The sequence below is a fragment of the Neophocaena asiaeorientalis genome, unplaced genomic scaffold (assembly GCF_003031525.2).
Source record: "Neophocaena asiaeorientalis asiaeorientalis breed wild unplaced genomic scaffold, Neophocaena_asiaeorientalis_V1.1 scaffold450, whole genome shotgun sequence".
NCBI lineage: Eukaryota > Metazoa > Chordata > Mammalia > Artiodactyla > Phocoenidae > Neophocaena > Neophocaena asiaeorientalis.
Genome location: NW_020175674.1, coordinates 305,711 through 318,830, shown reverse-complemented (window position 1 = coordinate 318,830; position 13,120 = coordinate 305,711). Strand labels below are relative to the sequence as shown.

Here is a 13,120-nt window from a genome sequence, read left to right as displayed (position 1 = left end):
TTTTTTTTTTTTTTTTTTTTTTTTTTTTTTTTTTGAGGCAGCTATATTTTTCTTTTAGTTTGGGTGAAAACCTTTTATGCATATGTTGAACATATCCTGTTTTATAAAGAGAATATTCCAAACTTAGCTTCATCCTTCCTTAACAACTTTGCGGTTATGAATGTGAATTATTATACTTCACGGTGCATAGTTCTGCTCACTAAGTTTATTAAGTGTAGTAACAATGACTAGCCTCTTTAACATCCATACCTTAAACCTTTCCTGAATTCTGAATCTGCCCTAGATGCTGAGTCAGTTGCTTGACGTTCATTATTTGTTTTTATCGTGGCTCCCTACCCAAGATCTCAATAAGCTAAATTCAACTTTACCTACATTTTGTACAGAGGAGGAAATTGAGGCTTGGAGGGATTACACAACTTGCTCAAGGACACAGACTAGTATTGGAATCCAGGTCTATTTAATGCTAAAGGCCATGCATTCTCTTAACCACTGTGCTTTACTATTTTCTCCTTAGATCAGAAAGAAACTTACTCCTAATCCTCAGGGAAGAACTGCACAATAAGTACTATTATCATTCCCTTTACACAGATGCATTTCAGTAAGTTAAGTGATTTGGCCCATTATATGGTTTTAGATACCAATCAGCCCCAGACTTTTTTGAAAAATTTTTTGTTTATTCAATAATATTAAGTAGATAAGAATAACCTTTTTTTAAGAAAACCTTTTTATTTTGAAATCATTTTAGACTACTGAAAAGTTATTAAAATAGGACTCATTTACCCTTTACCCAGCTGCTCCTCATGTTCACATGTTACAATCATGGTACATTCACAAAACTAAGAAATTGGCATCGTATAACATTCTTAACTAAGCAACAGACCTTGGTCTCATTTCACCAGTTTTTCACTGGTAACTTTTTTCTGTTCTAAGATCTAGTTTGGGATCTTACATTGCATTTGTTTGTCACATCTCCTAAGTTTCCTTGACAATTTTGAAGAGTAATGGACAGTTACTTCATAGAATGCCTTTCTGTTTGGAAGTTTGTATGATGTTATCTTGTGATTAGATTGAGGCTATGCATTTTTGGCAAGACTTTCATGAAAGTGATGTTGTGTCTTTTTCTACACATTATATCCGGGGTTGTATGATGTTGATTTGTCTTACTGCTGGTGATGTTAAACATGGTACCTTGGTTAGGTGGTTTCTGCTGGGTTTCTCCACTGTAAAATTATTTTTTTTCCCTTTGTATTTAATAAAGATCTTGGGAGAGATACTCTGACACTATGCAGATACCCTCTTTTTCCTCAAAATTGCACCCACTGATTTTGCATCTATTGGTGGATCTTGCTGGCAACAATTATTACTTGGTGTTTATCTAATGGTAATTTTCTGTTTTCTTCATTTCTTTTACATTTATTAATTGAAATTCTTTTGTAGGAAAGAGCTGTACCGTCTCCTTTACTTACCTATTCAGTTTATGCCTGTGGACTCATCATAAAGTGTGTGTGTAAATACATACTTACATACATATATATATATACACATACATATATATACACATATACATATATATAACATATATATGTGTGTGTATATATATGTGTATCTATCTATCTATATCTGTATCTATATCTATATAGGGTTGGCCAAAAAGTTTCTTTGGTTTTTAAGCAAAAATAAAAGACACATTTTTTATTTTCACCAAGAACTTAATTGAACAATGTATTCACCCTTTTGTTCCACTACCTTCTGCCATTTTTCAGGCAACTTCATAATTCCATCTTCCCAAAACTTTTTATCTTTTCAAACAAAGAACTGTACCAGTTGCCTTTTACAGTCTTCCGGAGAATGGAAATTTTTTCCCTTAAGAGAATTTTGTAAAGGCCAAAATAAATGTAAATACAAAGGTGCAATGTCTGGTGAATACGGCGGATGAATCAGTACTTCCCAGCCAAGCTGTAACAGCTTTTGCCTGGTCATCAGAGGAACATGCGGTCTTGCGTTATCCTGATGGAAGATCACGCGTTTTCTGTTGACTAATTCCGGATGCTTGTCGTCGAGTGCTGCTTTCAGTTGGTCTAACTGGGAGCAGTCCTTGTTAGAATGAATCGTTTGGTTTTCCGGAAGGAGCCCATAATAGGGGACTCCCTTCCAATCCCGCCATATACAGAACATCACCTTCTTTGGATGAAGAGTTGCCTTTGGTGTGGTTGGTGGTGCTTCATTTCACTTGCCCCACGATCTCTTCCATTCCACATTAGTGTACAGTACCCACTTTTCATAGCCCGTCACGATTTGTTTTAAAAATGGAACGTTTTCGTTACAAGAATCATATGGAGAAATACGCTCAAGGTTTCTTCCGCTTAACTTCTGTGGATCCCAAACATCAAAGCAATTAACATAACCAGGCTGGTGCCAATGATTTTCAACTCTTGATTTGGATATTTTGAGTACGTCGGCTATCTCTCGTGTGGTATAATGTTGATTGATCTCAATTAATGTCTCGATTTGATTGCTATCAAACTCAAGTGGTCTACCTGACCGTGGAGCATCATCCCAGCAAGAAATCTCCAGCACGAAGCTTCACAAACCACTTTTGACACATTCGATCAGTCGCAGCACCTTCCCCATACATTGCACAAATCTTTTTTTTTTCGTTTCGTTTGCGTTTTTAACCTTTCTTGAAATAATAAAGCATAATGTGCCAAAAATGTTGCATTTTTCTTCCATCTTCAGTATTAAAATGGCCACACAAAAATTCACCAATTTTGATGTTTTTTTTTTTTTAATGCACACTGATGTGACAGCTGTCACAACACAGTCTTAACAATATTGTTTCAAATGAATTTAAAGACAACTAAGCTACTAGAGGCATCCTATGGAAAAAACAAATGACCTTTTTGGCCAACCCAAAATATATATACACACACACAATCATGTGGACAGGTAGTATTTTTAAACTTTGGGAAAGGCATATTGGTATATTTAGCTTGTAAACTACAGCTGCTTTGTGTTAGGTAGGTACACGTATACTTGGGTATAGTATGAATGACAGTGCTATAACAATATTGCATATATTGTTACATAAAGATTGCATTTTATTTTAGGATTTCCTTTGGAGATAGTTTTTTTAATAAATTTATTTATTTTTGGCTGTGTTGGGTCTTCGTTTCTGGGCGAGGGCTTTCTCTAGTTGTGGCGAGCGGGGGCCACTGTTCATCGCGGTATGCGGGCCTCTCACTGTGGCGGCCTCTCTTGTTGCGGAGCACAAGCTCCAGACGCTCAGGCTCAGTAGCTGTGGCTCACGGGCCCAGTTGCTCCACGACATGTGGGATCTTCCCAGAGCAGGGCTCGAACCCGTGTCCCCTGCATCGGCAGGCAGATTCTCAACCACTGCACCACCAGGGAAGCCCGGAGTTAGTTTTTAAAATGGTGAGATTTCAAACCCCAGGATCAAGTTACTGGCATAGCACCTGGAATAATTTTCCTCTAAAAAGAAATCACTGTCTTTTTATAGTTCTTACCACTTAAAGTAACTTCCTTTATTATTGTTTTTCTCCTTTATTTTGCATTTAAGAGACACTTAATATGAATTATAGCCATTTATTAGCACTAAGCTAACGAACATTGATAAGCAGTTCTCTAGGATTAAATTAAAGCTTGTAAACTATTAAGTATAATTTTTGGGTAGATCAGATATCCCATTGCTTTTTTGTTTGGTGTTCTTTTTATATTTTTTCTAAGTATGTAAAATAACAACATATAACTATAAATTAAGATTTCTTATTTTTTTCTCTATTCTTTCTTTTGTTTCTTAAACTTCCTTTTTGTTTTCCAGTCTGTTCTTTGTGTTCTTGTCAGAGAATTAATAGACGTTATATACTGTCTCTGAGTGAACATTTAATTATATTCTTAATGTAATTACATTATGATTTCAACCTAAATCACCTGACTTAGCACTATTTAACTCATGTGCAGAAGAAAAATATCCGCTCACTCTTAACCAGTCAGGATATCTTCTCCTGGTACTTTAACATATAACTTGCTACACTTCTGTGCATATATACCCTTTTTTTTTTTAATGCGTTTATACTATGTTTACTGTTCTGTAACTTGCTTCTTACTTTGTTACATTATTATCCGGTTTCTGTACTCTCATTAAAAGATTTTGGAATATCAGAAGAAAACCAGAATGAAAAACACAAGGGAAGTTTAAGAATCAAATAGATGAATTTATATATAGTGGACTTTACAAGTTAATATAGCCAAGTCTCTGGTCATTTTTTTCATGAATGCATAGTGACCCACTATATTTCTGTACCATAATTTAGGTTTTTAATGTTTTGATATTATATATATTATTAATAATTTAGCTCATATTATGTATTTTATCTATTATTTACTTAGGTCAAATCCCTAGAAATAAAATTATAAGGACAAAGTTTATGCACATTTTAAAGACTTCTGATATATTACTGCCAAAATGCTTTCTGTAAAGGGTGTCAGCTCCCAGCAAGCAGAATCTGAGTGTGCCTGTTTTCTCACATGCTCCTCAGCAGCAGTAGATATTACTATCCTTCAGGCTTTGCCAGGCTGATAGGGAAGTAGTATTTGGTTTTTTTTTAAATTTCCTCATTACTGACGAAGCATTTTATATGTTGAGTGGCCATTTGGATTTCTTCTTTTATTCATGTCTGCCTGTTGTCTCCTTTGCCTGTTTATCACATATTTCGCATAGACAAAAGTGATTTTTAAGGAGGTTGTAGTGAGAATGTGATATATGACTGCCATTTTATTCTATACTGAAAACCAGTCATAGTAACAGCTACATGATGGAGAAAACCAGCTGTTTTTCTAATTAGTCTTTCTCTTTTCACAGATGATAAAAATAACTTAAAAGCAAATAAATAACCATAATAAAGATAGTTGTTTGTGTTCTAACTATCCTTGAGGTATATAGTTTCCGGCAGATTAGTAATATCACGACTAAATTTTCAAACAAAAAAGTGAAGGGCTGTCCTTGCCCCACCCCACCTCCGACTTCTATTATGAAAATTTTCAAAGATACCAGAAAGTTGAAAGACTTTCACAGTGAATACACATATATCTACTACATAGATTCTACAGTTAACACTTTTCTATACTTAACTTTATCACATATCCGTGTATCTAATCATTTATATATAAATTCATCTTATTTTTTCCAATGTATTTTAAAGTAAGTTACAGACACCAGTACAGTTTACTCCTAAACACTTCAGCAGGCATATCATTATCTAGAGTTCAATATATGTTTTAGTTTTCTTTTCTCTTTTGAAATAAAATTTACATACAATGAAATGCACAAGTCATAAGTGTACAGTTAAATACATTTTGACAAGTACACATACCTTACTAACCCAAAGCCCTGGGAAGACATAGTACAAATCATATCATCACTGCAGAAAGTTCCCTCATGTTCCTTTCAGTTACTCCTCATCCCTGCCCTCTCAAAGGTAACTATTTTCATATAAGTGGAATAATACAACGTTTACTCTTTGTTGTAAGTGTTCTTTTCACTCTGGATAGTTTTTTTGAGATTCACCCATGTTGTTGCATGCATTAGTAATTTGTTACTTTAGTGTTCCATTGTATGGCTGTACCAGTTTGTTTATCATTCTCCTGATGATGGACACCTGAGTTGTTTCCAGGGTTTTTTGGTTTTTTGTTTTTTTGTTTTTGCAGTACGCGGGCCTCTCACTGCTGTGGCCTCTCCCGTTGCGGAGCACAGGCTCCGGACGCGCAGGCTCAGTGGCCATGGCTCACGGGCCCAGCCGCTCCGCGGCATGTAGGATCTTCCCGGACCGGGACGCAAAACCGTCTCCCCTGCATCGGCAGGCGGACTCTCAACCACTGTGCCACCAGGGAAGCCCATCCAGGGGTTTTTTGTTTGTTTGTTTTAAGATTATGAGTAAAGCTACTATAAATGTTCTTTTTATGGAGGACATTTTTTTTTAAGTTTAGGTTTTAAAATTTATTCCAAAGATCCAACCTATTAATCACTTTTACTTGTCTCATAATATCTTCCATATTCTTACCTTTTCTACATATCTGGAAATAGTGTGGTATATTAAAAAGACATTGAGCTAGAAAATCCAGCAGGAAATATCCCAATCTTTTTTTTTTTTTTCATTGACGTATATAGTTGATTTACAACTGTTGTGTTAGTGTCTGGTATACAGCAAAGTGATTCAGTTATAAATATATATTCTTTTTCATATTTTTTTCCATTATAAGTTATTATAAGATATTGAATATAGTTCTCTGTGCCCTGCAATAGGGCCTTGTCTTGTTGTTTATCTATTTTATATATAGTACTTTATATCTGCTAATCCAAAACTCCTAATTTATCCCTTCCCCACTTTCCTCTTTGGTAACCATAAATCTGTTTTCTCTGTCTGTGAGTCTGTTTCTGTTTTTTGTTTTGTTTTTTTAATAAGTGCATTTGTATTATATTTTAGAATCCACATATATAAGTGATATCATATGATATTTGTTTTGTCTTAGTATGATAATCTCTAGGTCCATTCATGTTACTGCAAATGAGGTTATTTCATTCTTTTTTTATGGGGAAGTAGTATTCCTGTGTGTGTGTGTGTGTATGTGTGTGTGTGTGTATACACACATATCAATCTTCTTTATACATTCATCTGTTGATGGACATTTAGGTTGCTTCCATGTCTTGGCTGTTGTAAATAGTGGTGCTGTGAACATTGGGGTGCATGTATCTTTTTGAATGAGAGTTTCCTCTGGATATATGCCCAGGAATGGGATTGCTGGGTCATATAGTAATTCTATTTTTAGTTTTTTAAGGAACCTCCATACTGTTCTCCATAGTGGCTGCACCAATTTATATTTCCACCAACAGTGAAGGAGGGTTCCCTTTCCTCCACACCCTCTCCAGCATTTCTTGTTTGTGGACGTCTTAATGATGGCCATTCTGACTGGTGTACAGTGATTCCTCATTGTAGTTTTGATTTGCATTTCTCTGATAATTCGTGATGTTGAGCATCTTTTCATGTGCCTATTGGCCATGTGTATATCTTCTTTGGAGAAATGTCTATGTCCTCTGCCTGGTTTTTGATTGGATTGTTTGGTTTTTTTCATTACTGAGTCATATGTGCTGTTTGTATATTTTAGAAATTAAGCCCTTGTTGGTCGCATCATTTGAAAATATTTTCTCCCAGTCCATAGGTTGTCTTTTTGTTTTGTTGATGGTTTCCTTTGCTGTGCAAAAGCTTATAAGTTTGATTAGGTCCCATTTGTTTCTTTTTGCTTTTACTTCTATTGCCTTGGGAGACTGACCTAAGAAAACATTGGTACTATTTATGTCAGAGAATGTTTTGCCTGTGTTCTCTGCCAGGAGCTTTATGGTGTCTGGTGTTAATCTTGGTGTGTGTTTTGTGTGGTCTTGGGTAAACACTCAGTATTCACCTTCTCATCCCCAGAAGGGGGCATTCAGTGAAAGCAAGAGTGTCACATAGGTTTCATCTCAAGTACCTCCCTGGAGTACTTTGTTGAGGGTTTGGCACAGTTTAGCAAAAATGACTTCCATGATCAGTTAGCTGCTAAAACTTCCATGAGCCTCTTGTTGTTAGGCATTTGCCGTTCCTGGACCAGTCAGGTTTTAAATCTTTTGCCATATTATGTTTCTGGCTATAAATTGAAGCTAGTTAATTTTCACATGAATTGTCATAATCTTCTCAAGTGTTTTTCTCTTTCCATGGAAGATAGAATCCCAAAGGAATTTCTTAATCCTGACATTGACATTAACATATTTATGCTTATTGTCTCTTTGTAGATCTACTCTAGTTTCCCATACACTGTCAGTCATTTGCCATACTTCCACATCACGTTGGTTTCAGAAGTTTCATCTTAAAACGTCTAATTAATGTCATTCTTTGCATTTTCTTTTTTTGATAAGGACCTCAGTAGAAATTCATTACTTCACATTCACCAGAGGCTTCACATAGGAGGGAAGCCTTTTAAGTGTGATCAGCATGGTAAGAGTTTTAGTCGGAGTTCAGTACTTATGTTCATCAGAGAGTCCACACAGGAGAAAAGCCATGTAAGTGTGATGAGTGTGGTAAGGGCTTCAGTCAGAGTTCAGATCTTCAAATTCATCAGTTAGTCCACACGGGAGAAAAGTCCTATAAATGTGATGACTGTGGTAAGGGCTTTACCCAGCACTCAAATCTTCAAATCCATTAGAGGGTGCACACAGGAGAGAAGCCTTACAAATGTGACGACTGTGGGAAGGACTTTAGTCACAGCTCGGATCTTCGCATTCATCAGAGGGTCCATACGGAGTGAAGGGGGAAGCCCTATACTTGTCATGAATGTGGGAAGGGCTTCAGCAAGAGTTCCAAACTTCACACTCACCAAAGAGTACATACTGGAGAGAAACCCTATAAATGTGAACAGTGTGGGAAGGGCTTCAGTCAGCATTCACATCTTCTCATTCATCAGAGAGTCCATACAGGAGAAAAATCTTTTGTTTCTCTTTGGTTATCCTCTCCTCTCTACAGGTTGACCTCCTGTTTACTCACTCTGCGCATGCTTATAATATTCTTTGCATTTTCTGTCTCTTTCCTTTAGTTCCTTATAGATAATCTTGATTTAGGAGGTCAAGATTTTAAAATCGTTTTTCTCTATTATCTTTTTTTTTTTTTCCGTTTTTGGTGCCAAAATTTATTTTCTTAAAAATCTAAAAACCTCTTAAAATCATTTTGTAATAACACAGTGATACAGAAGAGCTTCCATATTACAGATGTAAATTCAATGAAGAAGGGTATACTGGTATATATAAACTGTTGTAAAATAAGCTTTGGGGGAACATATGAACATTAGGTGTTCAGTATGAACATTTTATATTTTCAGGTGAGGTGCAGGTACAGAAATCTGAGATTACTGATTGCTAGAACATTATTTAATTGAGCCCACGAAATGATTACAGAGTTGGGATTTTTAGGCCATAAATGAGGATTAAGTACAACGTTGAAGGCAATATTTAAAATGCCATCTCAGGGGGTATAAACCTTTAAGTTGGGAAAGCAATTTCCTTTTTACCTGATTTCTCAAAATTAATTTCTCCAAAATTAATTTTCTCCAAGTAATTAGTGAGCCAATTCATAGTATTAGCTTATTTAACATTAGCTCTTTGGGTACTTTATATATTGGTTCTGTGGTTTTTTTGGTTTTTTGTTTGTTTGTTATTTTTGTAATCTATTTTGTGTATAGTAGGGTATATTTGTCAGTCCCAATCTCCCAATTTAACCCTCCCCCTGCCCCCCTAGTAACCATAAGATTGTTTTCTATATCTGTGACTCTATTTCTGTTTTGTAAATAATTTCATCTGTACCATCTTTTTAGATTCCACATATAAGCGTTATCATATGATATTTGTCTTTCTGTGTCTGACTGACTTCATTCAATATGACAATCTCTAGGTCCATCCATGTTGCTGCAAATAACATTATTTCATTCTTTTTTATGGATGAGTAATATTCCATTGTATATATGTACCACATTTCCTTTATCTGTTCATCTGTCAATAGACACTTAGGTTGCTTCCATGTCTTGGCTATTGTAAATAGTGCTGCTATCAACATTGGAGTGCATGTATCTATACATAGAAAATCCTAAAGATGCTACAAAAAACTACTAGAGCTCATTAATGAATTTGGTTAAGTTGCAGGATACAAAATTAACACACAGAAATCTGTTGCATTTCTATACACTAACAATGAAAGATCAGAAAGAGAAAGTAAAGAAACAATCTCATTTACCATTGCAACAAAAAGAATAAAACACCTAGGAATAAACCTACCTAAGGAGACAAAAGGCCTGTACTCCAAAAACTATAAGACGTTGATGAAAGAAATCGAAGATGACACAAACAGATGGAAAGATATACCATGTTCTTGGATTGGAAGAATCATTGTTGTCAAAAATGACTATACATGGGCTTCCCTGGTGGCGCAGTGGTTGAGAGTCCGCCTGCCGATGCAGGGGACACGGGTTCGTGCCCCGGTCTGGGAAGATCCCACATGCCGTGGAGCGGCTAGGCCCGTGAGCCATGGCCGCTGAGCCTGTGGGTCCAGAGCCTGTGCTCCGCAACAGGAGAGGCCACAACAGTGAGAGGCCCGCATACCGAAAAAAAAAAAAAAAGACTATACTACCCAAGGCAAACTACAGATTCATGCAATCCCTATCAAATTACCAGTGGCATTTTTCACAAAACTAGAACAAAAAAATCTTAAAATTTATATGGAGACACAAAAGACCCTGAATGGTCAAAGCAATCTTGAGAAAGAAAAACGGAGCTGGAGGAATCAGGCTCCCTGACTTCAGACTATACTACAAAGCTGCAGTCATCAAAGCAGTATCGTACTGGCACAAAAACAGATATATAGATCAATGGAACAGGATAGAAAGCCCAGAGATAAATCCACGCACCTACAGTCAATTAATCTACAACAAAGGAGGCAAGACTATACAATGGAGGAAAGACAAGTCTCTTTCAATAAATGGTGCTAGGAAAACTGGACAGCTACATGTAAAAAAATGAAATTGGAACATTCTTTAACACCATACACAAAAATAAACTCAAAATGTATTAAAGACCTAAATGTAAGGCTCGGTACTATAAGACTCTTGGAGAAAAACATAGGGAGAACACTCTCTGACATAAATCGCAGCAAGATCTTTTTTGATCCACCTCCTAAAGTAATGAAAACAAAAACAAATGGGACCTAATTAAACTTAAAAGCTTTTGCACAGCAAAGGAAACAATAAACAAAACAAAAAGACAACCCACAGAATGGGAGAAAATATTTGCCAATGAAGCGACCGACAAGGGATTAATCTCCAAAATATACAAACAGCTCATGAAGCTCAGTAACAAAAAAACAAACAACCCAATCAGAAAATGGGCAGAATATCTAAATAGACATTTCTCCGAAGAAGACCAAAACATACAGATGGCCAAAAAGCACACGAAAAGATGCTAACATCACTAATTATTAGAGAAGTACAATGAGGTGGCCATCATCAAAAAAAATCTACGAACAATAAATGCTGGAGAGGGTGTGAAGAAAAAGAAACCTTTCTACACTGTTGGTGGGAACGTAAATTAGTATAGCCACTGTGGAGAACAGTATGGAGATTCCTTAAAAAACTAAAAATAGAGCTACCATGTGATCCAGCGATCCCACTCCTGGGCATATACCCTCAGAAAACCACAATTCGAAGAGATACGTGTACCCTAATGTTCATTGCAGCGCTATTTACAATAGCCAGGACGTGGAAGCAACCTAAATGTCCATTGAGAGAGGAATAGATAAAGAAGATGTGGTACATATAAACAACGTTTTTCTCTATTATCAATAAAAATTTTCAGTTTCTCTCAGGGCTTGGACCCCTTGTTTTCCCCCCTTGTTAATTGTGTTAAGAGATAGAGAAAAATGTGACATAGACATGATGAGATAGCTGTAGTGGAGAGAAGAGTGTGAGTATATGATCAGGATTGAAATGATAATAGTTTTTAAAATGTCAGTCTCTGAGTAGGGCCTGGCAGGAAAACGATATAGAGACATACTTGAGCAAAATGATTTGCAGTGATATTGTGGGGATTACAAAGATTCCTAAAATACGTTTAAAAGGAAAAAGCTCTCTTGTGTACGTACAAAAATTTAATTACCAAGACCAAGAAAAGTTGGAGGAGAAAAAAAAAAACCATGTTTTAAGACAGCTGTCTCTGTAAATTAAATTATGCCAATAATTGGTTGTGTATTCCACACACAACCAGTCTGTATTTTCTGAATTCCAAATCTTGTCTGCCTCCTTTTTTACTTAGTGCCACATTCTAGTTCTTTAATACTCATTTGTATAGAAACTGCTTTTTATATCCAGTCCATCTAACAAAGTAAGTTAGCCTTCATAGGAATATAGCTAACAGCTAGATGCTTTGACTGGAGCAGCTGGTCTGTAACCTCAGGTGTTCTTGGGAGCAGCTTTCCTTTCCTCTCCCTGGCTGAATCCTTATGTTTCTAGGTCTGCGACTGTATCGTTTCTCTGTGTGACAGAGTTAAGACATTCTCCGAGGTGACATAGTACTAACATCCCTTCCTTTCAACCATGTGATTTCATCTTTTTTGAATGTGTCATGTAGTCTTTTCTGATGTGATTCATTAATCCAGTAAACACTTTTTCAGCCCCTGCCTTGTGCAGTTTCTAAACTCTGAGAAAACAGGTGACTAAAACATGATTTCTGCTTTTCCAGAGCTGACAGTATAATGAGAGGAAACAGATCAGTGCAAATAATTAGCTTAAAATAAAATGAGTACTAATAGAAGTATGGATAAAGTGCTGTGGAAGCTCTGAGTATTTGCTTCATCATGCTTAGTGTGGGATAGAGGTAGCTTCGTAACAAAGAATAGTTTGAATTTACTAGATAAGTAGGGAGGGCTTTGCTTGTGAAGAGAACAGCATATATATAAGAGGGTGAAAGAAAACATCATGGAGAAATGCACGTGTTTGAGGTATAGTATTTTTGGAATTAAGACTGGAACATCAGTGCAGCCTTCTGCTTGGCAGGATACGGGGTTTAGACTTTTTTCCTTAGCTAATGGAATCATTGAGAGATTTTAAGCATTAGAATGGTAGAATCATATTTGAAAGATGACCTTGGCAGTAGGGGAGAAGGATTTGAAGCAAGCAAAATTGGAGTGAGGGAGATCATTTTAGGTAGGAGTTAAGCATCTGAAATATAGTGGCAGTGGAATTGGAGAGGAAGGAATGAGTTCAAGAGCTATTGGTAGAATTCACTTGACTGTGAGAAAGGAGACACAAGGACAAGTCAACGCTTACTCAGATTTCTAGCTTTGGTGTCCAGGAAAATAAAGGTGTTCAGACTGGACAATGGATGGGAAGGTGGAGTCACTCAGTGGGACTCTGTGATTGCACTAAACCAGAGTAATTGCATGGGTTTCTTAAGACAGTATTGTATACCAAGCTCAGAAAGATAATGCTAATTTTTATGTGTAGATGATCTCCTTATTTTAAAAATATCAGAAGATAA

The 13,120-nt window shown here is 36.3% G+C and overlaps 1 protein-coding gene across 6 annotated transcripts in view; it reads left to right on the top strand.

Annotated features, from left to right (window-relative positions):
• The window catches only part of SENP6 (SUMO specific peptidase 6), a 104,139-nt gene that overhangs the window by 49,820 nt on the left and 41,199 nt on the right, over positions 1-13,120 (top strand). The gene's annotated exons all lie outside the window — the stretch shown is intronic.